We start from the raw sequence: 24,116 nt of genomic DNA, 5'->3' as shown, positions 1-24,116 counted from the left end.
TGGCAAGCGTGCGTGGGTAATTCAGGAAGAGCGGCACATTTTGAGTTCTGACTCTTTTCATTTATAAGGTACGTTGAATGTAATTTTTAGATCGTTATTCAATATTACAATATCTGTGTTTGTGCAGTGCCTGTATTTTAAGCGACAATGCCCCTCAGATATGCATGTATGTTTGTAGAAAGAAACACTGTTCAGACGATTTCAACTGTTGTAAGTACTATGAAATTTGCAGAATACAAGAAAAAATGGCAATTCCTGCTATAAAGAAAGTTAATATATAATATGAGCCCATTTATGAATTCGAAATTTCTGTTCCTGACATTGTATCTGATTAATGTTATTTACTAAATTTCACTAATTTTTATAAATAATTTTGCATTTTTTATTTTTCTAATACGGGAATTACCTGGTAACATTCTACCAAAACAGAACTACATTCCGTATTATTGTTCTATAGAGTACAATGCAATTTACTGAGAAAAATACTTACTTGAAATTTAAACGTAAATTTTCAACATAAATTTTATAGAATCTTTAAGTCGATTTTTCTGAAGTTTCGAGTTGTGTCAACGTTCTTGCCGGGCTGTGATATGCTGGTGGCCAGTGCATTTGGATGAAACCGTTGGTAATGAGAAGGGGACCTCGAAATGTTCACAAGAATTTGCTTCATGACCTACACTGAAGGGACATAAAGAACAATGAAAATTATTTGAGAAAGGGCGAACAAAGATTTCATTTTGCTCTCATGAAAGTAGCTCCTCATATTTGCATACAAGAGACTCGTTTAAGAAACGCCAGTTTTTAAATTCGTTCGTCTTAATCGACGTTTTCAGTAAGCCTGCAGCTGTGTTATTCACAATTTACGTAACAAAACACTTGTCATGGTTAATATCGCGCGTTTCGAGAATTTGCTGTCATTACCAAGAGCAAATATTTACGTAGGTATTTTGTGTTGTATTTGTATGTGTGTTGTTCTGCCTCTCTTGCCCTGCGTTGTGTTCAAATGGTTTACTGCAGTTGCACAGGTTTCTTTTCTTCCATTTTCCGAAACATCACATAACATACCTATGCAAATATTTGCCCCTGTTAATGAGAATACATTCTCGGAAAGCATCGTGCTATGCGTGAAAAAACACGTAGCAGGTGTAGAGTTTGTTATTTTTGCTAAGGATGGTCTCATGGTTAGGTTAAGATTTTTAGCAACAGGCGGAAGCTATTCCAGATTGTAACATAGCACTCGAATCCCACAATGTACCATTTCAAGTATTTTTTCAGAAACATGTGAACCAATATATAAATAACTTACGAAAGAATGTATGAAAATGAGGTAAGGCTATTTACAGCACAAAAAAAAAAAAAAAAAAAAAAAAATACTTTTACACCACTTATGTGGAATTTGGCAACACTTGGCTTTCCAAATCTCCATATCTTTCCACATCCTCTCTTTCTATATCAAAGCTTAATATCAGCCACTTCTAAAGCAGCTGATTGCTCGAGCTATTCCCTTGTAAGATTGTAAGCGCTTATTGTGATTATGTTAGTCAGCGTGTAACGCCGGAAATGCATATCCTCCTATTTTCATCTATTGTACTATTATTTTTTTTCCTTGTTTTGTTACCTCAAGATATGACATTTCTGTCTCTTTATATATTGTAATTGTTTTACTGTTTGTATATATATATATTTATGCACTTACATCGATGTATAATTGGTTTGTTTCGTAAATATTATTTGTATTTTTACGCTGGGTCTTGCCTAGGGAAAACTGCTATCGAACGATTACATCGATGGGTCGTGTGAAGAATCAAAGTGTGTAGGATCTTTGGTAGTGTTAACTCTGCCGCGTGAAGCGCGGGCAGAACAGTGAGAGTCTGGCGGGAGTAGCGAGTGGAGCAGGTGTGTTGTGTGACGCTCCCGCGAGTTGCCGCGCTTTCGGGGTTTGGCAGCATGTAATTGCGCTCCACTCGCGATGATAGTTTCTGACATGGTGTCGCGGACGGGAAGCATTAGCTGGCGCACATCAAGAGCCCATTTCGCCTGGTGACCGTGTCGAGAAGAAGGCGCGCCAACATCCAGCTTCTGCAACAGCGACGGCCGACAATGAGTGACTGTCGCCAACTCCTCGATCGACGGCTTCAAACCTTCAATCAACCAACAAGGAAGACTAAAAGCACGTAAAGTTTCAGAACTGTATGGCAGGCCTCAGCTTTTCAAATTGTTCCATTTGCCTCGCAAAATTACAGCAACTTAGCATGAACCTTTGTTGCTCATTGTCCCAATTGCATTGCCAAGCAGGGTCCCTTCCTTTTCCGAAATGAACCCGAGTGTCGTTGAAATTCAAACGCCAGCATTAAAATAATATGATTAGATTTCACTGCTTTAATTTCAAAGTTCAGTAGCTGGCTACAATATTTAGGTTACACGAGCACAAATTTAGAGTGCGAGTTTTGTTAGCATATTTTAGCTTACCTGTGACTGCAGCTCAGCTTGGTACGTACTAAATTTTACTATTGTTAATAGTTCAGAATCATTTAATTCAAGTTCAAAGTTAAATCTCTTGTTTCTAAATTGCGTAGAGTCAAGTTGCTTTTGAAATGATTGTTGAGGTAGTCCAAGACTAACCGTATTTTACTGGATTTCGATGTGCTTCAGAAAGAAAGCTCACTATTAACTTCAGTCACTAAATTAACTTTCGATTTTCCGGTTTTATTAATTCTTTTGCTAAATTAAGTCAGAGTGTAGCGAAATTTATTACTTCTGACAAACTTTCAGTTTTCACACTACACGTGTCAACCTTCAGTTGCCACGCTTCTAGTGTTAATTATATGTGTAATAACCTTTCTTTTTCAGTTACTATAGTAATTGTCCTTAGGACTGGCGATCGTGATTTCCCCCAAATCTCAAATATCTAATTACCGCTAGTTAATTGTTAACGTAACGGCCGCACATTTACTTTCTTTATTAACTTTACCCCTTTTCAAAATTAATTTCCACCAGTTTCATTTGCATTTTTCCTTTCATTTAGATGTAACCCTTTCCTCCCTCTTTACCGACAGATTAACTTCGGTGACGATTGCTTTTCCCAAATTTCCATTAGGTACACGCGGTTTAATTTTTCACTGTCATTAAGGTCGATAAGTGAGGGGGGAGGTTACAAGCGTACTTCGTGTTTTGTAGGATTTCGTATTCTTCTCACTTTGCAACTATCATTGTGGTGCTAGCCACGCGCCAAACGTACTTCGACGTCATTTTGTGGGTTAAAACCATGAAAGCAAGGGAAGCATTACGTTTACAATAGCGAACTTTGATCAAAGCTAGGCTCTCGCTTTAACTTTCATCAGAGGTCTTCGATGAAAGATATATCTGATAAAAGCAACCTAGCACACTGTCAATGCAGAACAACACATATACAAATACAACGCAAAATACCTATGTTATGATTTAAGTGTTTTAAGGAAGTTTCTCACTTCATCTAACTGGGGTGAAATTACATTAGGTGTTCCACAGGGTTCGATCATGGGTCCCCTTCTATTCTTGATATATGTCCTCCCTTCTTATCTGAAACAAGAAGCTAAAGTGACACTATTTGCTGATGATTCAAGTATCATTATTAATCCAGTAAAAGAAACTCCAATAGACAATGATACCAATAACGTCTCTGGAAAAGTTATTGATTGGTTTTCTGCGAATGGGCTTGCTCTGAACTATGGAAAAACACAGTACATCCAATTTTCTACTTCAAGGAGTGCAGTTCCTTCAATAAATATAACACATCAACAGAAGTCAGTAGCCAGGGTAGAGCCTACAAAGTTTTTGGGTGTACATTTACAGGATAATCTTAATTGGAAAATTCTTATTTTGGATCTTCTAAAGCGACTAGGTTCAGCAACTTTTGCAATCAGAACAATTGCTAATTTTAATTATATAGAAATTAGCAAGGTGACATACTTTGCATACTTTCACTCTCTGATGCCATACGGAATACTATTTTGGGGTAACTCAACACTTAGGCAAAAAGTATTCACTGTTCAAAAGAAAGTGGTTTGAATAATGTGTGGGGCTCATAGATGCACATCTTGTAGGCATCTGTTTAAAAGGTTAGGAATTCTTACAACAGCCTAAGTCAGTAATGAAATTTGTTCTGAACAACATTGACCAGTTAAATACGAGAAAAAGGGACGTACGTACACTGTACTCTAATTAACCTATCTTTGGCACAGAAAGGGGTAAAATATGCTGCTATGAAACTTTTCAATAAATTACCAGATGAAATAAAATGTCTGACAGACAGCAGTAATAGTTTCAAAAATAATTTGAAATCAGATCTCCTTGACAACTCTTTCTATATCACAGATGAATTCTTGAATAAGAATAAATAAATCTGTAGGTATAATATATGCATTTTGTGCCATTTAAGGGGAAAAAGACCTTGATTCATGTTTGCATTTCTTATGCACTTAACACGTTCCACATCTTAACGGTTACCGTGAGACTGATCAATGGAACGCGCAACTAGCTAACTAACTAACCAAAGATATTTAATTTAAGATTCTAGTCCAAGATAGGTACAGTGTAATTCGAGCCTAAGCCAGAGCCGTATCGAGAGTGCCCGACATGGTGCGGTCACAGAGGAGGCGCAAAACTGACCATAAAAAGAACAAGGAGAGTATTACACGCGCAAACAAAGTTGACACTATGCGCGGTGGCTGATGGGAGCGACAGTAAAGGCATTTTCCATTTACAGCCGCTCCAATCGACCACCGCGCCGAGTGTCAACTTTGTTTGCGGGAGTAATAGACGGTTTGAGATTTAATCACGAGCCGTACGGGAGTTCTCCTACCCCTCGTGTTGCTATCTTCTGGTTACGAGAAAAACTTTCCCCTGTGACTGCAAACGCACGTTGCTGTCTATGTCATTCCGTCCAAGTAGCATCAATAAAGAGACGACTGTTACCGAACAGATCTCTATCGCTACCATTGTTTATGGAGTAGCAGTTGTTTGGTTCACACAGGTGCCGCCCACACCAGCGTTCCTCGTTCTTTCAGTATTCGTGATCCACCTTTCAATCATAATTTTCTTCGCGTCTCCCTCCCCCCCCCCCCTCCCCTCCGGTCCTCAAACTATATGTTTATATTATGTATTTTGAGTATTTTCAAGCTAAAGCTATATAAGTTACAAACCTTACATTGACAAAACCATAACCGATGGCCCTCTATTGCTCTCTGCCTTACATGACAGCGCGCGAAAAGTTGATGGATTATCTCAGAGGGAAAGCAGCGTTGCCATTGCGGAGTGCGAAGACGTGAGAGGGTGAATGTTTTCTTGTTTGTCTTTCAGTGCTGACAGCTCACGGACTTAAGCGCCTCGTACCTATCACCAGCAGCAGCGAAAACTACACAGGTAGGTAACATGGGTTCATGAATTCGCATTGCAAAGACAATCATCTTCAAATGTGGCACTTACTATACAACGCAGTTAGCAGAAACAATGTGCAGGTGATAAAAAGCTTCGACGAGGCGTAACGCCTCTGTGTCACGGCTACTTTTGCAGAATTTGGAACCTCGTGCCTGCGCTGTGTACGAAGGGCGGAACTTGTTCTCTCAGGACCGAACCACTTTCTCCGAAATTGATTATGATAAAGAACACCTATCGAGTGTCAAGACTTTTTTTATTCGCACAGGGGTGCTGTGTCTCATCACTCCTGTGCCGACTACAACACAACATTGAAACTCAAATGTTGGTAACCTGCCATTGCAACAGCAGTAACCGATCTAACAACTGCGCCAGACACTTGTCTTATGTAGCCGTTGCCGACCGCAGCGCCATATTCTGCCTGTTTACGTATATCTGTATTTGAATACGGCATGCGTGTACCAGTTTCTTTGGCGCTTCGGTGTATTATGTACTCACAGCACCTATTTTTGGCGTAGAACAATATGAGTTTTCAAACAAGATTTGATAACGCGTTGGGCAGAAAGGTCCACCTCATCCCTCATCTTCCCTCGCTAGCAACGTTTCGCGGATAGGACGTCTCTGTCTGGAGCCATTCCAGCGTAGAATACTTAGCACTCGTACAATAGGCGGCTGCAGGGAGGGCGGGGGGGGGGGGGGGGGAGAGGGGGAGGGGAAGGGGGGAGGAGCGGAGGGTAACGAATGACAAACAGGCGGTGAGCAAAATTTCAAAGTCCCACTTTCAGAAATCAAGAGAACGGTAAGCAAAGTTCTGTGACCGCCTCGTTCGCCCGACTTACCTACTTGTCATTTTCACCTATGGGCACATTTACACTACTGGCCACTAAAATTGCTACACCACGAAGATGACGTGCTACAAACGCGAAATTTAACCGACATGAAGAAGATGCTGTGATATGCAAATGATTAGCTTTTTAGAGCATTCACACAATGTTGGCGCCGGTGGCGACAGCTACAACGTACTGACATGAGGAAAGTTTCAGACCGATTTCTCATACACAAACGGCAGTTTACCGGCGTTGCCTGGTGAAACGTTGTTGTGTTGCCTCGTGTAAGGAGGAGAAATGCGCACCATCACGTTTCCGACTTTGATAAAGGTCGGATTGTAGCCTGTCGTGATTGCGGTTTATCGTATCGCGACATTACTGCTCGCGTTGGTCGAGATCCAATGACTGTTAGCAGAATATGGAATCGGTGGGTTCAGGAGGGTAACACGGAACGCCGTGCTGGATCCCAACGGCCTCGTATCACTAGCAGTCGAGATGACAGGCATCTTATCCGCATGGCTGCAATGGATCGTGCAGCCACGTCTCGGTCCCTGAGTCAACAGATGGGGACGTTTGTGAGACATCAACTATCTGCACGAACAGTTCGACGACGTTTGCAGCAGCAGGGGCTATCAGCTCGGAGACCAAGGGTGCGGTTACCCTTGACGCTGCCTCACAGACAGGAGCGCCTGCGTTGGTGTACTCAACGACGAACCTGGGTGCACGAATGACAAAACGTCATTTTTTCGGATGAATCCAGGTTCTGTTTACAGCATCATGATGGCCGCATCCGTGTTTGGCGACATCGCGGTGAAAGCACATTGGTAGCGTGTATTCGTCGTCGCCATACTGGCGTATCACCCGGCGTGATGGTATGGGGTGCCATTGGGTACACGTCTCGGTCACCTCTTGTTCGCATTGACAGCACTTTGAACAGTGGACGTTACATTTCAGATGTGTTACGACCCGTGGCTCTACTCTTCAGTCGATCCCTGCGAAACCCTACATTTCAGCAGGATAATGCACGACCGCATGTTGCAGGTCTGCATTTCTTCTTGGTGTAGCAATTTTAATGGCCAGTAGTGTAAAACAAAAACTGCGCGGCAGTGACCCTTGCGGTAGACCAGCTGAAGAGAAACATACAACGGAGTACGAAAGAAACGACGCTACAGTTTTGCATAAAATGGGTTTGAATATGATATCACGAGCTGTGATGTTACAGTGATTGGTAGGCTGTACCACCGATCAGTTTCCGTCACTCAAGTTGTGGACAGTTAGCAATTGAACATTTTATAAGGTTATTGAAAACGAAAAGATTTTGTATATTTTGTATTGCAAATATTGTATTGTAGGGCATGTTTGTTCCTTCTTATGTTACTCGCTACGAGCGTGGGGCGTGGTAGTGACAGAAGGACCAGGCCTGCCAACCTTCCTTACTGGTCAACATTGGCGTAAAAGCTACGACTGCTTTGCAAAGAAGAAATCCCGAAGGGACTCGCCCAACCCACCTTAATAATGAAGACAACTGAAATGCGTAATTTTGAATTATAATGAATTGAAATATGTATTCAGTTCTTGTCCAAATTTACCCACGGGCAGTTGTGATCTGTTGAAATACGCTATTATTGTTTGACAAGTGGCTTTATTAACTAAGTGTAATAATTATTGCAATAAAATTGTTAAAAGAAGAACGTAAACAATTCTGAAGATTTTTGGAAATACTTGAAGACGGATTTTATGAGTGACTGATTTGGGACGAAAGTTCTGTTTAAGTTCAAATGGTTCAAAGGCTCTGAGCACTATGGGACTTAACATTTGAGGTCATCAGTCCCCTAGAACTTAGAACTACTTAAACCTAAGGACATCACACACCTCCATGCCCGAGGCAGGATTCGAATCTGTGACCGTAGCGGTCGCGCGGTTCCGGATTGAAGCGGCTAGAACCGCTCGGCCACACCGACCGGCCTCTGTTTAAGTCAAATTGTATATTCTTGGTGTTTAAGTTTCAGTTATTTCGCATATGAAGATCTGACACGAGATAGGGAGATCTCTGGACTGCTGAGATTACGATATTGCGGTTTCTGTGGACTTTATTTCGCGTCAGTTAGAATGAAAGTGATTTGATGGCGATCTTTTCAAGGCTAAACGAACGTTGTATCCTTCTAGAGAGAAGAAATCAGAAGAAATACAAAGTTAGCTCAGAAATAATCCTTCCAGTGACAGTTCGTAACAGGGATAACTTTTACAACGAAAGCGAAATTTATGCCAGCAACAATACTAGTATCACTAGATGTTATAAGTTACGCTGAGCACAATATTTAAGTGGAAAGACAACGTACTCATTAAAGAACTCTGATAATATTTAGAAGCCAAAGCATTCACTAAGACTGATAGAGTTGGTTCATGGTTATTATGCTGCTAGGATTAATTACCCATTATTTCAAAGCTAAATGCTTTCGCTTTAAATAATTATCCGTCAGTTGCAATAAGAACGAACTACACAATACCGTGAATTGACTATTTTCACGCGGCGCCGTTCGCATGAAATAATAACCCAAGTTACTGCCCAAGGAACTAAACAATACCGTGACTAGGCAATTTTCATACCTCAAATATTAAAATTGCTAAAACTAAAATAAATTGCGTTCGAACAGGCCTCTATAGGTCCAACGGTACCGACCGACCGCCGTGTTATTCTCAACCGATAGGTGTCACTGGCCGCAGATATAGATGGGCATGTGGTCAGCACACAAGTCTCGCTGACCGCAGCTGCTACACTATGTGATCAAAAGTATCTGGACACCTGGTTGAAAATGACTTACAAGTTAGTGGCGCCCTCCATCGGTAATGCTGGAATTCAATACGGTGTTGGCCCACCCTTAGCCTTGATGGCAGCTTCCCCTCTCGTAGGCTTACGTTCAATCAGGTGCTGGAAGGTTTCTTGGGCAATGGTAGCCCGTTCTTCACGGAGTGCTGCACTGAGGAGAGATATTGATGTCGGTCGGTGAGGCCTGGCACGAAGTCGGCGTTCCAAAACATGCCAAACGTGTTCTATAGGATTCAGGTCAGGAATCTGTGGAGGACAGTCCATTACAGGGATGTTGCTGTCGTGTAACCACTCCGCCACAGGCCGTGCATTATGAGCAGGTGCTAAATCGTGTTGAAAGATGAAATCGCCATCGCCGAATTGCTCTTCAACAGTGCGAAGCAAGAAGGTGCTTAAAACATCAATGTACCTCTGTGCTGTGATAGTGCCACGCAGAACAACAAGGGATGCAAGCCCCCTCTATGAAAAATACGACCACACCATAACACCACCGTCTACGAATTTTTCTGTTGGCACTACACACGCTGGCAGATGACGTCCACCCGGCATTTGCCATACCCACACCCTGCCATCGGATCGCCACATTGTGTATCGTGATTCGTCACTCCACACAAAGTTTTTCCACTGTTCAATCGTCTAGTGTTTACACTCCTTATACCAAGCGAGTTGTCGTTTGGCATTTACCAACATGATGTGTGGCTTATGAGCAACCGCTTGACCATGAAATCCAAGTTTACTCATCTACCTCCTCACTGTCATAGTACTTGCAGTGGACCTGATGCAGTTTGTAATTCCTGTGTGGTGGCCTGGATAGACGTCTGCCTATTACACATTACGACCCTCTTCAACTGTCGGCGGTCTCTGTCAGTCAAAGACGAGGCCGGCCTGTACGTTTTTGTGCTGTACGTGTTCCTTCACGTTTCTACGTCACTATCACATCGTCACATCGGGAACAGTGGACCTAAGGATGTTTAGGAGCGTGGAAATCTCGCCTACAGACGTATGACGCAAGTGACACCCAATCACCCGACCACGTTAGAAGTCCGTGAGTTCCGCGGAGCGCCCCATTCTGCTCTCTCACGATGTCTAATGACTGCTGAGGTCGTTGATATGGAGTACCTGGCAGTAGGCGCCAGCATAGCGCACCTAATATGAAAAGAGTATGTTTTTGGGGGTGTCCGGATACTTCTGATCACGTAGTGTAGTTTTCAGTCAAGTAGCTTCTCAATTGGCCTCACATCGCTGAGTGCACAATGCTTGCCAACAGCGCTCGGGAGACCCGAATTGTCACCCATCTTACTGCTGCCCCAGCCCAACCGCGCTTAACTTCTGTGATATGACGGGAACTGGTGTTACCACTATAGCAAGGCCTTTGACATTACAAGTGCTATTAATAACAAAAAAACTTAAGTCCTCGACGATAGATCGTGAAGCTAGAACCTGCAAAGTGACGAAATATTATCTTCAGAACTGTACAGTGCTGTATGCCTGTGATACGAATTACGCATTACTGCAGCAACATCTCGTAAATGACAGGTAGCTCATTCTCTCCCGGTGCAAGCAATCGAAAGGAACCCCACAGGGCACAAAAAGGCATAAAGGTGCAGGGCGATCATTTGCAATGAATTATAACTTTTAACAGCATTTTCTGATTTTAGACAAAATAATATTTTTCTATGCCTCGAAAGTGCGTATTATTGACAGTGGGCCGTTTTTATACTGGACATAGTGTATTTGTAGTCGATGACATTGTTGTTCAGAGATGCATTTACGGGTTTGCAGCACCCACGTAGTGAAGGCTGCGAATGATCCGTGTGGTGCAGATACGGTAGGCCGAGGTGTTACTGAATCAGCAAGTAGGCGCTAAAAGCAGGCGCCATCTGTGATTGACAGCCCACACAGGGAGGCAGTAGTGTTTGTCGCTAACACTGCAGTCACGCGCCCGCGCAGAACGTGTCACTGCCTCAAAATACATGAACTCACCCTATTCACTGTATCGGAAAGAGTTGTGTGTCGAAAAAATGTTGAAGGAAATTGTATAGCACTTTGTAATGCGCCAGCATTTTTTCTGTAAGCCGTATTTTGAGCAAGCTAGTTCATAAGCAGTTCTCTTCCTGTCATGAAAGAATTCCTTTCAAATCATTTCTTAACAACAAGCGCTACGCCCTACTCGGAAATAACCTTCGACGACCAACGTCCGTAAGCGGTCAGGTATCCTTGTACCCGTGATTACTGGCATATGACGTAGCAAGAGCCCGAGACCTTTTCCACAAGAAACAGCATCGAACTTTGATTTTCATATGTGCAGGTTTCCTCCAAACACCATGCAGGCCGGTAAATGCAGTTCGCCAGCCGTTCCCATAGGAACCTCATAGCATGCATAGTGATTTATTAAGATGTGATACGTCAACAGCTCGTGCTCTGATGGTTTTGAGTTATATGGAAATCGAAGTTTATGGCAATTATTCTACAATTTTCTTAAGAATTCAAAAACTAAACATGACGAGGCAGTCATGAAGAGAGTCATAAAGTGACGAAACTTCACTCTACTTGCAAATGGATTTCCTTTCTTCCTTCACCTTAATTTAATCATAACATACAATATATATTAAGCCTACGACTCAGGAACAGAAGGGAAACTGCTGTCCACCTGGAGAAGACGCAACGTTATGTAGTGCGCGAACTTTCTTTCATCTTTCATTAATTCGTCAGCTCTCATCTCTCCATCCATATGAACTATTTTGAGAAGGTTTATCGCAACTTAGTCTGGCGGTTTTGTCGCTGAAGACGACTTTTCACTTTCCAAGTAAAAATTTCGGTTTGTTCTTAAGAAAGAAGGTTTTATTTTAATTTAAATTTCCTTCACTCAGAGTTTTTATTACAGAGAGCAGCCGGCCCTCTGACCGAACAAGCTGAGCTACCGTGTTGGCATGACGGAGCTAACCAAACACGACTGACAACCGGTCCTCACACCTTTACTTCCGCCAGTACCTCTTCTCCTACTTTCCAAACTTCACAGAATATGCGTTGTGAAACTTGCAAGACTTCCACTCCTAGAAGAAAGGATACTGCGGAGACGTGGCTGTGAGGACAGGTCGTGAGTGGTGCTTGGATAGGTCAGTCGATAGAGCACTCTCCCGCGAATGGCAAAGGTCCCGATTTCAGGTCGCGGTCGGGCACACAGTTTTAATCTGCCAGGATGTTGCACATCAGCGCACTCTCCGGTGCAAGGTGAAAATTTCATTCTGGAAACATTCCCCAGACTGTGGCTAATATCCTTTCTTCCATGAGTGCTAGTCCTGCCAAGTTTCGCAGGAGACTTTCTGTAAAGCTTCTAAGGTAGGAGGCGAGGTACTGGCGGAAGTAAAGCTGTGGGGACGGGTCGTGAGTTGTGACTGGGTAGCTCAGTCGGTAAGGCACTTGCCCGTGAGAGGCAGAGGCCTCGAGTCTCGGTCCGACACACAGTTTTAATCTGCCAGGAATTTTCAACCCAAGATGGTGTCTCCGACCAGTAATGTCATACGATCATCTCATTTCACTGCGTGATATGTCATCCCTCTGATCCAAAGCTCTGTAGCGTCGTTGAACATCCCAGCATGGTTCCGTACACCAGCGTCTAGGATTCTTCAGCATGAAGCGTGCCGCTTAAGCAGCTACTCGACAGTAGAAAGTTTCACTCTCCCAACCACACACAACACAACGATGGCAATCTACGCCATCCTCACGCAAGATTGGAAACCATCAAACATTACGTCACGCTTACAGACTGCACTCAGAGCGGCTGAGCCTTGGTTGGAGAAATGGCGTGTTAAACGTTGACAAGTGCGAAGCCGTTCTGTTCACTAGAAGACCGAAGCAACTGCGCAAACACCGATACTGCAGACCAATAACTCTACATGCACGCCCAATACGTTTCCGTGAAAAAGTCAAACACCTCGGTGTCTGGCTGGACTGGAAATTACTCTGGGGGGGACCACATACAACACATGACCAACCGAGCTAGCGCGAGGCTCAAACAGCTCTACCCTATGCTCCACGCCGGCCGCGGTGGCCGTGCGGTTCTGGCGCTGCAGTACGGAACCGCGGGACTGCTACGGTCGCAGGTTCGAGTCCTGCCTCGGGCATGGGTGTGTGTCATGTCCTTAGGTTAGTTAGGTTTCAGTAGTTCTAAGTTCTCGGGGACTTATGACCTAAGATGTTGAGTCCCATAGTGCTCAGAGCCATTTGAACCATTTTTGAACCTATGCTCCACAGGTGTAGCACTCTGAACAGAAGGGTGTCGAGTTCAATGTACATGACACTTATTCGACCCCTGATGACGTACGCAGCTCCTGTCTGGGGATACGCCGCGCCCACACGCCTGCGCCGTCTACAGATCATACAAAACAAAGTACTCAAAATCATAAGCAATGCTCCACGATACACACGCACCGCGGACCTTCACCGGGAATACCGACTTGAGACTCTCACGGAGGTAATCCACAAATTCACCACAAGACTATACAGAAACTCTATACATTCGCAGAACCCGTTTATTCTGAATCTGGGGAACTACGACCACAACCATAGATGGAAACATAAAAGACCAAAAGACATACTTGTAAGGACCTAACATCTATGGCCAAGTACACGCAAACACAACGGTACAGGTGAGTCCTGGTTAATCAGATGCCATTACTGGATATCCAGCTGGAACACACTTGCCGAATAACTGGCACCACGCAGGAAAGCCGTGCCGTACACTGCATGCAGACAAGCTCCACACAACCCCCGCACAGTGAGATGATCTATGGCCGATCTCCCACTACTATATAACGATCTTGATTGTTCCAGGAATACAGCGGCTGCAGGAAACTGGGATACATCGCCATCGCTTGCCACGGTAGTGATGCATGATACCCATACTAACATACCCAACCTTGCATGAACTATCGCAGCTAGTAAGCCACTACTGCTCTTACTACCCATCCCACTGTCGCAGAGGTTTTTTTCTCACGGCATGAGCCTTGGCACTTTTTTCCCCTCTGCTCTTCAAATTGCTACCCTCATTCGCGTTTCGTCCACTACGTGTTAATGCGTAGTCTTACCCAGAAGCACAGATAGCATCACAGCCCAGCATCCTGTGATCCACCTATTAGATAACTAACATGTTGACGGAGGTGACAGTAGAACTTTTGGTCTGGTTACCACGTTGGTGCGGGCGTGGAGGGTCCCCATCTCTATTTTTCCCAATGCAGTGAACTCTCACGATTGTAGAAGAAGATACCGTCACAGTGTAGTGCCTTCTGAAGTGAAGTTAGAGACGTTGATTTATTGGAACGATTTTTTAATCATTCCGTGATATCCAGACAACACAGTTTGGGAGTCGAGGATCGGTTTGAGTTACCCGCACTTCATCGTATTTCCAGTTCACTGTTAAGAAAGGGAACAACAAACTGGGTATCGTCAGGGAAACTGCAACCTGCTGCTCTGACCTGTCACACGGTGTCATTCAATCAGTTACTAATCTTGGAAGTCCGTTATTTCAATACATGTAGCAGTTCTGGATACCCGCATTCTCTCATTGCGACGGTGGGCTCTATGCGCATGTACGAGACATCGCTACATAGACTAAACTTTTCGCACGTAGTGCAGACGGACAGTGACACTCGATAGTCGCTCTGTACTCACGTTGTGGATTCAAGCCCACGTACGGACACGGAGATGAAATTCCCGCAGTTTTCCTAAGGCCACAGGCAATACTGTCACGATTGCCCTCAACCGGTCCCATCTGGTTTCCTGTTCCCCATATGTGCAAACCATGCCAGCGAACCGTCTTTGTTGACCTGGCCCTCTAAAGGACGTTAAACCCGAATGTTCCTTCTTTTAATTTTTCATTTTTTACTATCAGTGAGCAAACTCATTTGGACGGGGTGGGACTCAAATCAGCGTTCCGCTTTCCTGATTTATGGGTTGGGTTATTTGGGGAAGGAGACCAGACAGCGAGATCATCGGTCTTATCAGATTACGGAAGGACGGGAAAGGAAGTCGGCCGTGCCCTTTGAAAGGAACTATCCCGGAATTTGCCTGGAGCGATTTAGGGAAATCACGGAAAACCTAAATCAGGATGGCCGGACGCGGGATTGAACCGTCGTCCTCCCGAGTGCGAGTCCAGTGTCTAACCACTGCGCCACCTCGCTCGGTCCCTGATTTATGTCTTGTGTGGTTTTCCTGTTTACGTTAAGTAGTGGGTGTGGTCCCAGTCAGGGGAGCCACCTCGAATTCTGGTTCAAAATGGTTCAAATGGCTCTGAGCACTATGCGACTTAACTTCTGAGGTCATCAGTCGCCTAGAACTTAGAACTAATTAAACCTAACTAACCTAAGGACATCACACACATCCATGCCCGAGGCAGGATTCGAACCTGCGACCGTAGCGGTCGCTCGGCTCCAGACTGTAGCGCCTAGAACCGCACGGCCACTCCGGCCGGCTCGAATTCTGGTGACAGAACAAACTTCCCTCGACTATACCCAGAAACAGGAAGAGAGTAAGTGGTATGCAGTTTCCGACCTAGAGACTGTTGTCCGGCATGCTTGGTTAAAATATAAAACCTCTCCGCAGTATCCCACGGCGTGAGAGCACGTGGCACCGTTATTGGTGAACAGTTCGGTGGAATGTTGTTCTGGACACAGCGACACTTTTGTTCAATCAGAGAAGCAGGCTAAGACACTACACTATTTCATCTTCTTCTTTTCAACCCACACGCGTCAGTAGCAACATGAACATAAAATTGCACTGCACAGAGCTCAGTCATGGAGACGGACTCCCAATGCTTATGATATCTAAGACTCGCTCCCCTAAATTAATTCAAGCCAATACCGGCATTTTTCGCTTGAATGGCCTTGGTCATTATTCATTCCACATTGTCGTCGAAATAAATAAGTGATCCACATCAAATGATCTTTCTGCCGAGAAAACGCTAAACTTTTCCACAGAAAGATATCGCTGAGACTTTCGTGGTCACCTTATTGATGTGCTGCCTGTTGCCCTTCTGCGGTTCTTCTGCCGAAGGGTTGTTCCTTTTCCCGAAGTTTTCAGAACAGGTGGTTGATACGGTCAAAGTTTCATCCTCCCTTGCCGGCGGGTAACGTAGTGGAAGGCGTATAGTTGACAACACCAGCCGCTGTATATTTGAAGCCATTTTGACTATATTTCGACCGTGACTGTCTCAAGAAACATGTAAAGGTTTTTTAAATTACCGCTACCAGTCACAAACTTTGGTACTAATGTATTACTTATTTAATTAGTGACATGTTTCGAGGTAAACCTCATCTTCAGGCTAAAAGGCATTACAAAAACAACTTTAAAATAAGGCCATACTGATGTTACATAGTCTTTTCGTAAAGAAAAAGATGACCCCAGCATTTACGAAAAGACTATGTAACGTCAGTATGGCCTTATTTTTAAGTTGTTTTTGTAATGCCATTTAGCCTGAAGATGAGTTTTACCTCGAAACATGTCGTTAAATAAATAAGTAATACATTAGTCGACAAAATTTGTGTCTGGTAGCGGTAATTAAAAAAAAACCTTTACGCTGTATATTTACTTCTTTACTCTGCAAACTACCTTACGTTGCATGGTGAAAGACATGGTGTTATGGGCTTTCCGACCGTGGACTTTGCGACCCGTGACGTAACTGGCGTTTTAGACCACAAATACTTTAGCCGTAAATTTGCCGAGCGTTTTGGCAATAACGTCACTTCACATTTTGTCCAGGCTTAGGACTGACTATGAAAATTGTAGATAGGCTGGTTTAAATGTTTTTTATCTTTATTTATTTTTAGATGTTTATCTTTCTATTGTCTTATTTTACAATGTCTTATTTTACGAATTTTAATTCTCTCTCAATTTTAGTATACCACTCCACCCTCTCCATCTCTCTTTACACGCCACCCTGTTCCAGTCGCAAACGACGTGCAGGAACAACGTCTGTTGTTAAGCCTGCGTATGAACTCCAGTATTTCTAATTTTATGAGGGCGTGTTTAAAAGCAATGCCTATAAATTTTTTACGTGAAAATTCTTAAAGCTTTTCAAAGAAAACAAACGGTATTAGTATTCTACATCTTTATTGTTCATGTTTACGTATTTATTTCTCAACATAGTCATCCTGGCCAGTTCGTTCATTTCGTCACTGTAGAATGTTTAACTTTGTTGATGGAACCTCAGCCCCACGTCTCCTTGCAACGTTTCATCGCTACCAAAGTGAAGTGTGTTCTTTAAGTTTTGCGAACAGATGAAAATGGGATGGGGACAAGTCGGGAAGGAAAGGAAGGATGATCGATAGCAGTGAACCAAAGCTGTCGGATTGTTGCAGAGGTCGCAGCGCTCGTGTGTGGTCTGGCATTGTCACGTTGAAGGAGAGCACGCCCCACGCATGGACGAACTCTTCGAATTCGAAAGTCGATTACAGCATGCTGTTCCTCACACACCGACATATTTATTTTACACGCCGCTACGCTACACGCTATAATTCGGGGCCCTCTAGCGGCAGAAGGCTTCAAAGATGTAGACATGAAGAACAGAGATGTAGAATGTTAATAACGTTTGTTTTGTTTAAAAATATATGAGTACTGACATGCAAAAGTCTGAGGATGCTCACGACTTATCTTGGAAGAAAGATTAAGGAAAGGCAAACCTACGTTTCTAGCATTTGTAGACTTAGAGAAAGCTTTTGACAATGTTGAAAGGAATATTCTCTTTCAAATTCTAAAGGTGGCAGGGGTAAAATACAGGGAGCGGAAGGCTATTTACAATTTGTACAGAAACCAGATGGCAGTTATAAGAGTCGAGGGGCACGAAAGGGAAGCAGTCGTTGGGAAGGGAGTGAGACAGGGTTGTAGCCTCTCCCCGATGTTATTCAATCTATATATTGAGCAAGCAGTAATGGAAACAAAAGAAAAATTCGGAGTACGTATTAAAATCCATGAAGAAGAAATAAAACCTTTGAGGTTCGTCAATGACACTGTAATTCTGTCAGAGACAGCAAAGGACTTGGGAGAGCAAAAAATGGTTCAAATGGCTCTAAGCACTATGGGACTCAACTGCTGAGGTCATTAGTCCCCTAGAACTTAGAACTACTTAAACCTAACTAACCTAAGGACATCACACACATCCATGCCCGAGGCAGGATTCGAACCTGCGACCGTAGCGGTCTCGCGGTTCCAGACTGTAGCGCCAGAACCGCTCGGCCACCAGCGGCCGGCACTTGGAAGAGCAGTTGAACGGAATCGACAGTGTCTTGAAAGGAGGATATAAGATGAACATCAACAAAGCAAAACGAGGATAATGGAATGTAGTCGAATTACGTCTGGTGATGCTGCGGTAATTAGATTAGGAAATGAGACACTTAAAGTAGTAAAGGAGTTTTGCTATTTGGGAGCAAAATAACTGACGATGGTCGAAGTAGAGAGGATATAAAATGTAGACTGGCAATGGCAAGGAAAGCGTGTCTGAAGAAGAGAAATTTGTTAACATCGAGTATAGATTTAAATGTCAGGTAGTCGTTTCTGAAAGTATTTTTATGGAGTGTAGCCACGTATGGAAGTGAAACATGGACGATAACTAGTTTGGACAAGAAGAGAATAGAAGCTTTCGAAATGTGGTGCTACAGAAGAATGCTGAAGATTAGATGGGTAGATCACATAATTAATGAGGAAGTATTGAATAGGATTGGGCAGAAGAGAAGTTTGTGGCACAACTTGACTAAAAGAAGGGACCGGTTGGTAGGACATGTTCTGAGGCATCAAGGGATCAGAAATTTAGCATTACAGGGCAGCGTGGAGGGTAAAAATCGTAGAGGGAGATCAAGAGATGAATACACCAAGCAGATTCAGAAGGATGTAGGTTGCAGTAAGTACTGGAAGATGAAGAAGCTTGCACAGGATAGAGTAGCTTGGAGAGCTGAATCAAACCAGTCTCAGGACCGAAGACCACAACAACAACAACAACAACAACAACTCGCACGTTCACAATCTTTTCACGAGATATATGTAGGAGAAAGCCATATGTTGTTCATTCGTCTAGTGTCTGTACCTGTAACAAGCCAAGGTCGTTATGTGAACGGTCGATTGATCGTAAATCAATCGCACTGTGTAAGGATTTTGGTTGGACTTGTTTGCGTTTAGTGTGAAATACGGCACGGAAGCCGTATTGCACGCAGAACGCAAACAGACCCAACCAAAACACTTACACAGTACGATCGATTTAGTACCAATCGGGCACTCATATAACGACCCTGGCTTGTTGCAGAACGGGTACAGACGCTGCAGCTGGCCCAGGTGACTCACGGGTGCCCAGCCCAGCACAACTCCTCCTCCGAAGGACTGCCACTCTTTATGATGACCTAAGCTATGACCACGATACCGAGTATTGCACAATATCCAAAACTAACAAAAACCTCATCCTTGCATTGTCGCAAATAGAAGGAAAACCGCTACTGCTCTTACACCCTGACCAGACCATCGCAGAGGTTTTTTCCCCTTGGCGCTTGCCTTGGCATTCTTTTCCCCTGTGCCCTTGAAACCGCTACTCTTCGCTCGCCTTTCTTCCACAATCTGTCTCCTTTATGCGGCCGTATTAGTGGGTAACCCTTTCCAGACATACGGATAACATCACGGTCCCACACCTCGTGAAGTCCTCGGTTAGTAACTAACAAATACGGCGGTAACAGTAGGTCTTCTGAGATAGTCACCACGTTGGTGTGGGTGCGGAGGGGCACAACCCTTTTTTTTTTTTTTTTTTTTAAAAAAAAGGATGTTCGAATCCTGCCTCGGGCATGGATGTGTGTGCTGTCCTTAGGTTAGTCAGGTTTAAGTAGTTCTAAGTTCTAGGGGACTGATGACCTCACGTGTTAAGTCCCGCCATTTGAACCGTTTTGAACCAGGTTGTCAACAGGCACTGTGCAGGCTGGTGGTGGTACCATAATGACGTGGGCCGTGTTTACGTGGAACGGACTGTCTCCTCTGGTCCAACTGAATCAATCATAGACTGGAATTCTTATAATTAGCTACTTGAAGACCATTTGCAGCAAACAATGACGGAATTTTTATGGATGACGATTGTTCGCGATTGGTTAGACCATTCAGGACAATATGTGGACCTACGTCCGCCCCCCCCCTCCCCCTCCCCCCGACACACACACGAATTCCATCGAATATCTATGGAACATAATCGAGAGGTCAGTTTGTGGGCAAAATCTTACATCGGCTACACTTCCGCATTTATGGACGACTTGGACGCAGCGTGACTCAGTATTTCTGCAGGGAACTTACAAAGACATCTTCAACTTTTTTAGTCCTGTCTTCCTCAGTTGCGTGTAATATTACGGTATATAATATTACGGTATATTGATAATTTTTTCTTATGGACCGTCTGACAGCAACTGAATAAAACACAATTTTAGTGCCATACGTGTTTCGCCTTTATTTTCTGCAAGGCATCATCAGTGGCAGGTTGGGTGGTCAATTTCTGACGTATTACGCTCCCGTTGCATTTTTGGTGTTGTTCTTCTTATGAATGCCAAATTGCGGTTTTTTCCCACATTCCACAGCACTATGAACTGAACGCTTGTTTCAATGCAATGTTTTGGTTTCTGTTGGCATTCATAAGAAGAAGAACAACACCAAAAATGCAGCAGGAGCGTAATATGTAAGAAATTGTCCATCCAACCTGCCACTGATGATGCCTTGCAGAAAATAAAGGCGAAACGCGTATGGCACCAAAATTGTGTTTTATTCAGTTGCTGTCAGACGGTCCATAAGTAAAAATTATCAATATCCCGTAAACCTACAAAGAGTTGTTGAGCCCATGCCACGTCGAGTGGCAGCAGTACACGCAGCAAAAGAAGGCCCGACACGATATTAGGAGGTATCCCATGATTTCTGTCATCTCATTGTATACTGTACACATACTGTAAGTAAATTTTTGTTATTTGTCCTTCCTGATGTTGCACTGAGTAATGGCTAGTTCAATAGTGATAGTCACAGGCTAGGAGGCAATAATCAAGTACCGTTCGAGCGAGTGTTTTTCAAGCTTACCTTCTACGCGGGAGACCCACTCTTCCCGAGGACTGGCCCGCTGGCTCTGGCGCAACGACGGGAAGACGCATCGGCGTACAGCGGCGCCTCACCTGCCGGCCGCCGCGGTCTGCGCGACGCGGCCAGCGGACGCAGGCAGCCCTCCGCCGCTCGGCTCGCACTGGGCCGCGCGGAGCGCCGGCCGCGCCAGCCACGCGAAACCCGACGCGTCCGTCGGCTGGCGCGAGAGCGTCGTGCCATTCGCACGGTCGCAGCTTCCGCGCTGTCGCGAGCCTCTTGCGTCAGCGCCAGCCCCTTCCTCTGTCTGTGGCCAGTGGTACACAAGCACACGGTCGCTGATTCTGCAAACTTTCTCGATTTTGTTATTTGAGGAAATAACAACAGCCCAATTTTCGGATAGTTTCATTTATGCTAAGAGCCGTATTAGGCTTTCACCCGTCTTCCGGCACCATAATCTATACTATTGTGTAAAAACAAGTCGTTGGTTACTCTCGCAAAGTGTTAGGCTATATATTTTTAATATATCCAATATTAATATACAAATGGGAAGCCTCCCCCCCCCCCTTCCCCTATGAACCACTGATCTGCCCGTAGGTGGGGACACTTGCGCGCCTCAGCCATACAGATGGCCGTACCGTATGTGCAACCACAACGGAGGGGTATCTGTTGACGGGCCAGACAAACGTGTGTTCCTGAAGAGGCGCAGCAGATTTTCAGTACTTGCGGGTGCAGCAGTCTGGATGATTGACTGATCTCGCCTTGTACCATCAACCAAAACGGCCTTGCTGTGCTCTTACTGTGAACAGCTGTAAGCAAGGGAAAGCTACAGCTGTAATTTTTTCCGAGGGCATTCAGCTCAAGTGTATGGGTAAATGCTGATGGCATCCTCTAGGGTAAAATACGAGGCGTGTTTTTTAAGTAAGTACCGTTTTGAAATTTAAAAAATACGTGCTAAGATATCTCAATAATTTTTTTTCACATGAGAGCCTGTACCTTAATCTACGCACTGACACCATTGCAATCTGATTGTTCCTTGTTTACGTTGTGTACGGACTGTTTAAGATGCCTCCTGCAATCGTGAGTCCCGCCGATTGTGAAGTACGGGCTGTTATAAGATTTCTTAGTGCGAAAGGCCTAAAATCGATCGATATTCGTCATGAGATCTGTGCAGTTTACGGAGGAAACACTATGAGTGATGGAATGGTAAGAAAGTGGGTGCGAGCCGTACAAATGTGCATGATGAACAACGAAGTGGGCGTCCTTCGGTCGTTAATGACAATTTGGTGCAGGAAGTGGAGAATAAGGTGAGAGAAAACAGACGCTTTACGATTTCCTCCTTGCGGAATGACTTTCCTAATGTTTCTCGTAGTGTTTTGTATCGCATTATGACCGAGCACTTCAATTACCGTAAATTGTGCGCACGTTGGGTACCGAAAATGTTGACGGATGTGCACAAAACCAAACGTTTAGACATGCATTGACTTTCCTTGAGCGGTACCACAATGACGGTGATGATTTCTTAAGCCAAATTGTTACGGGCGATGAAACATGGGTGGTCTTCGTCGCACCAGAATCAAAGCAACAGTACATGGAAGTTGAGCAAGGCCATCGTTTTGCTGCAAGACAATGCCCGTCTGCAAGTGGCGAATCAGACCAAAGATCCCATCACATCTTTTCGATGGGAAACTCTAGATCATCCTCCGTACAGCCCCGATCTCGTGCTCAGTGACTACCATCTGTTCCTGCTCTTGAAGAAACATCTGGGCGGTCAGCGTCTTCAAGACGATGACGAAGTCAAAACAGTGGTGATGCAGTGGTTAACAAGTCAGGCGGCAGACTTCTATGAGGAGGGTATTAAAAAACTGGTACAACGTTATGGAAAGTGCCTCAATATTGACGGAAATTATGTAGAAAAGTAGATTAAGGTACAGGCTTTCATGTAAAAATAAAATTATTGAGATATCTCAACACGTCTTTTTTTAATTTCAAAACGGTACTTACTTAAAAAACACGCCTCGTATTTCGGAGGTGAAATCGTCACCCATCCGAACCCCTGGGGATTTGGGGGGGGGAGTGGGGGGGGGGGGGGGGGAAGGAGATAGGGGGGCGGACTTTTCAAGAGGACGTCGTTATCAGGAGAAACTGGCGTTCTACGGATCGGAGCATGGAATGTCAGATCCCTTAATCGCGCAGTAAGTTTAGAATATTTTAGAGCGGGAATGGATAGGTTAAAGTTAGATGAGGAGCGCCGGAACAAAAACCGATAAATCCGCATTTGCTGTTAATACAGAAAGTAACAAATAGCGATCCCTAAATGGCTCCGCAAGCTATAAAAAGATGGAACACACCATAAAACACTTGACGTCGCGTATTGCTGAAAATTATTTTGTGGCAGCATGTATTATTACTCCCGTATCTCCCCCCTACAGCTCAAACACGCGAACGCAGCAAAAGTGAATATATCGGGTTTTGTTCCGGCGCTCCTCAGATATAGTGACAATAAGTGAAGTTCGGTGGCGGGAAGAACAGGACTTCTGGTTAGGGGTTATGAACGTAGATTAAAACTGAAGAAACTGCAAAAAGGCGGGATTTTAAGGAGTCGGGAATTCGATAAACTGAAACAACCAGAGGTTGTAGAGAAGTTCAAAGGGAGTATATGTTCTTGAGGGCAATATTATGGAAATGGAAGAGGATGCAGATGAAGACGAGAAGGGACTTAGGATACTGAGTAACGAATTTGAAAGCACTGAAAGACTTAAGTCGAAACAAGGGCCTGGGAGTACACAACATTCCCTTACAGCTACTGATAGCGTTGGGACAGCCAGCCATGATAAAACTCTTCCATCTGGTCAGCAAGATGTACCAGGCAGGCGAAATATCCTCAGACTTCAAGAAGAAAATAATAATTCCAATTCCAAAGAAAGCATGTGTCGCAGATATGAAAATGACCAACTACCAGTTTAATAAGTCACGGT

The 24,116-nt window shown here is 44.1% G+C and overlaps 1 protein-coding gene across 1 annotated transcript in view; it reads right to left on the bottom strand.

Annotated features, from left to right (window-relative positions):
- The window catches only part of LOC124776284 (coiled-coil domain-containing protein 39), a 503,452-nt gene extending 482,169 nt beyond the window's left edge, over positions 1-21,283 (bottom strand). Inside the window, exon 1 of the mRNA XM_047251190.1 lies at positions 21,142-21,283. The gene's annotated coding sequence lies outside the window, so the exon portion shown is untranslated. The remainder of the gene's footprint in view (positions 1-21,141) is intronic.
- Between the last annotated feature and the right edge of the window lie 2,833 nt (positions 21,284-24,116).

Source organism: Schistocerca piceifrons, chromosome 2 (assembly GCF_021461385.2).
Source record: "Schistocerca piceifrons isolate TAMUIC-IGC-003096 chromosome 2, iqSchPice1.1, whole genome shotgun sequence".
In the NCBI taxonomy this organism is placed as follows: Eukaryota; Metazoa; Arthropoda; class Insecta; order Orthoptera; family Acrididae; genus Schistocerca; species Schistocerca piceifrons.
The sequence above is the reverse complement of the archived record's forward strand: the minus strand, read 5'-3'. Positions and strand labels throughout refer to the sequence as shown.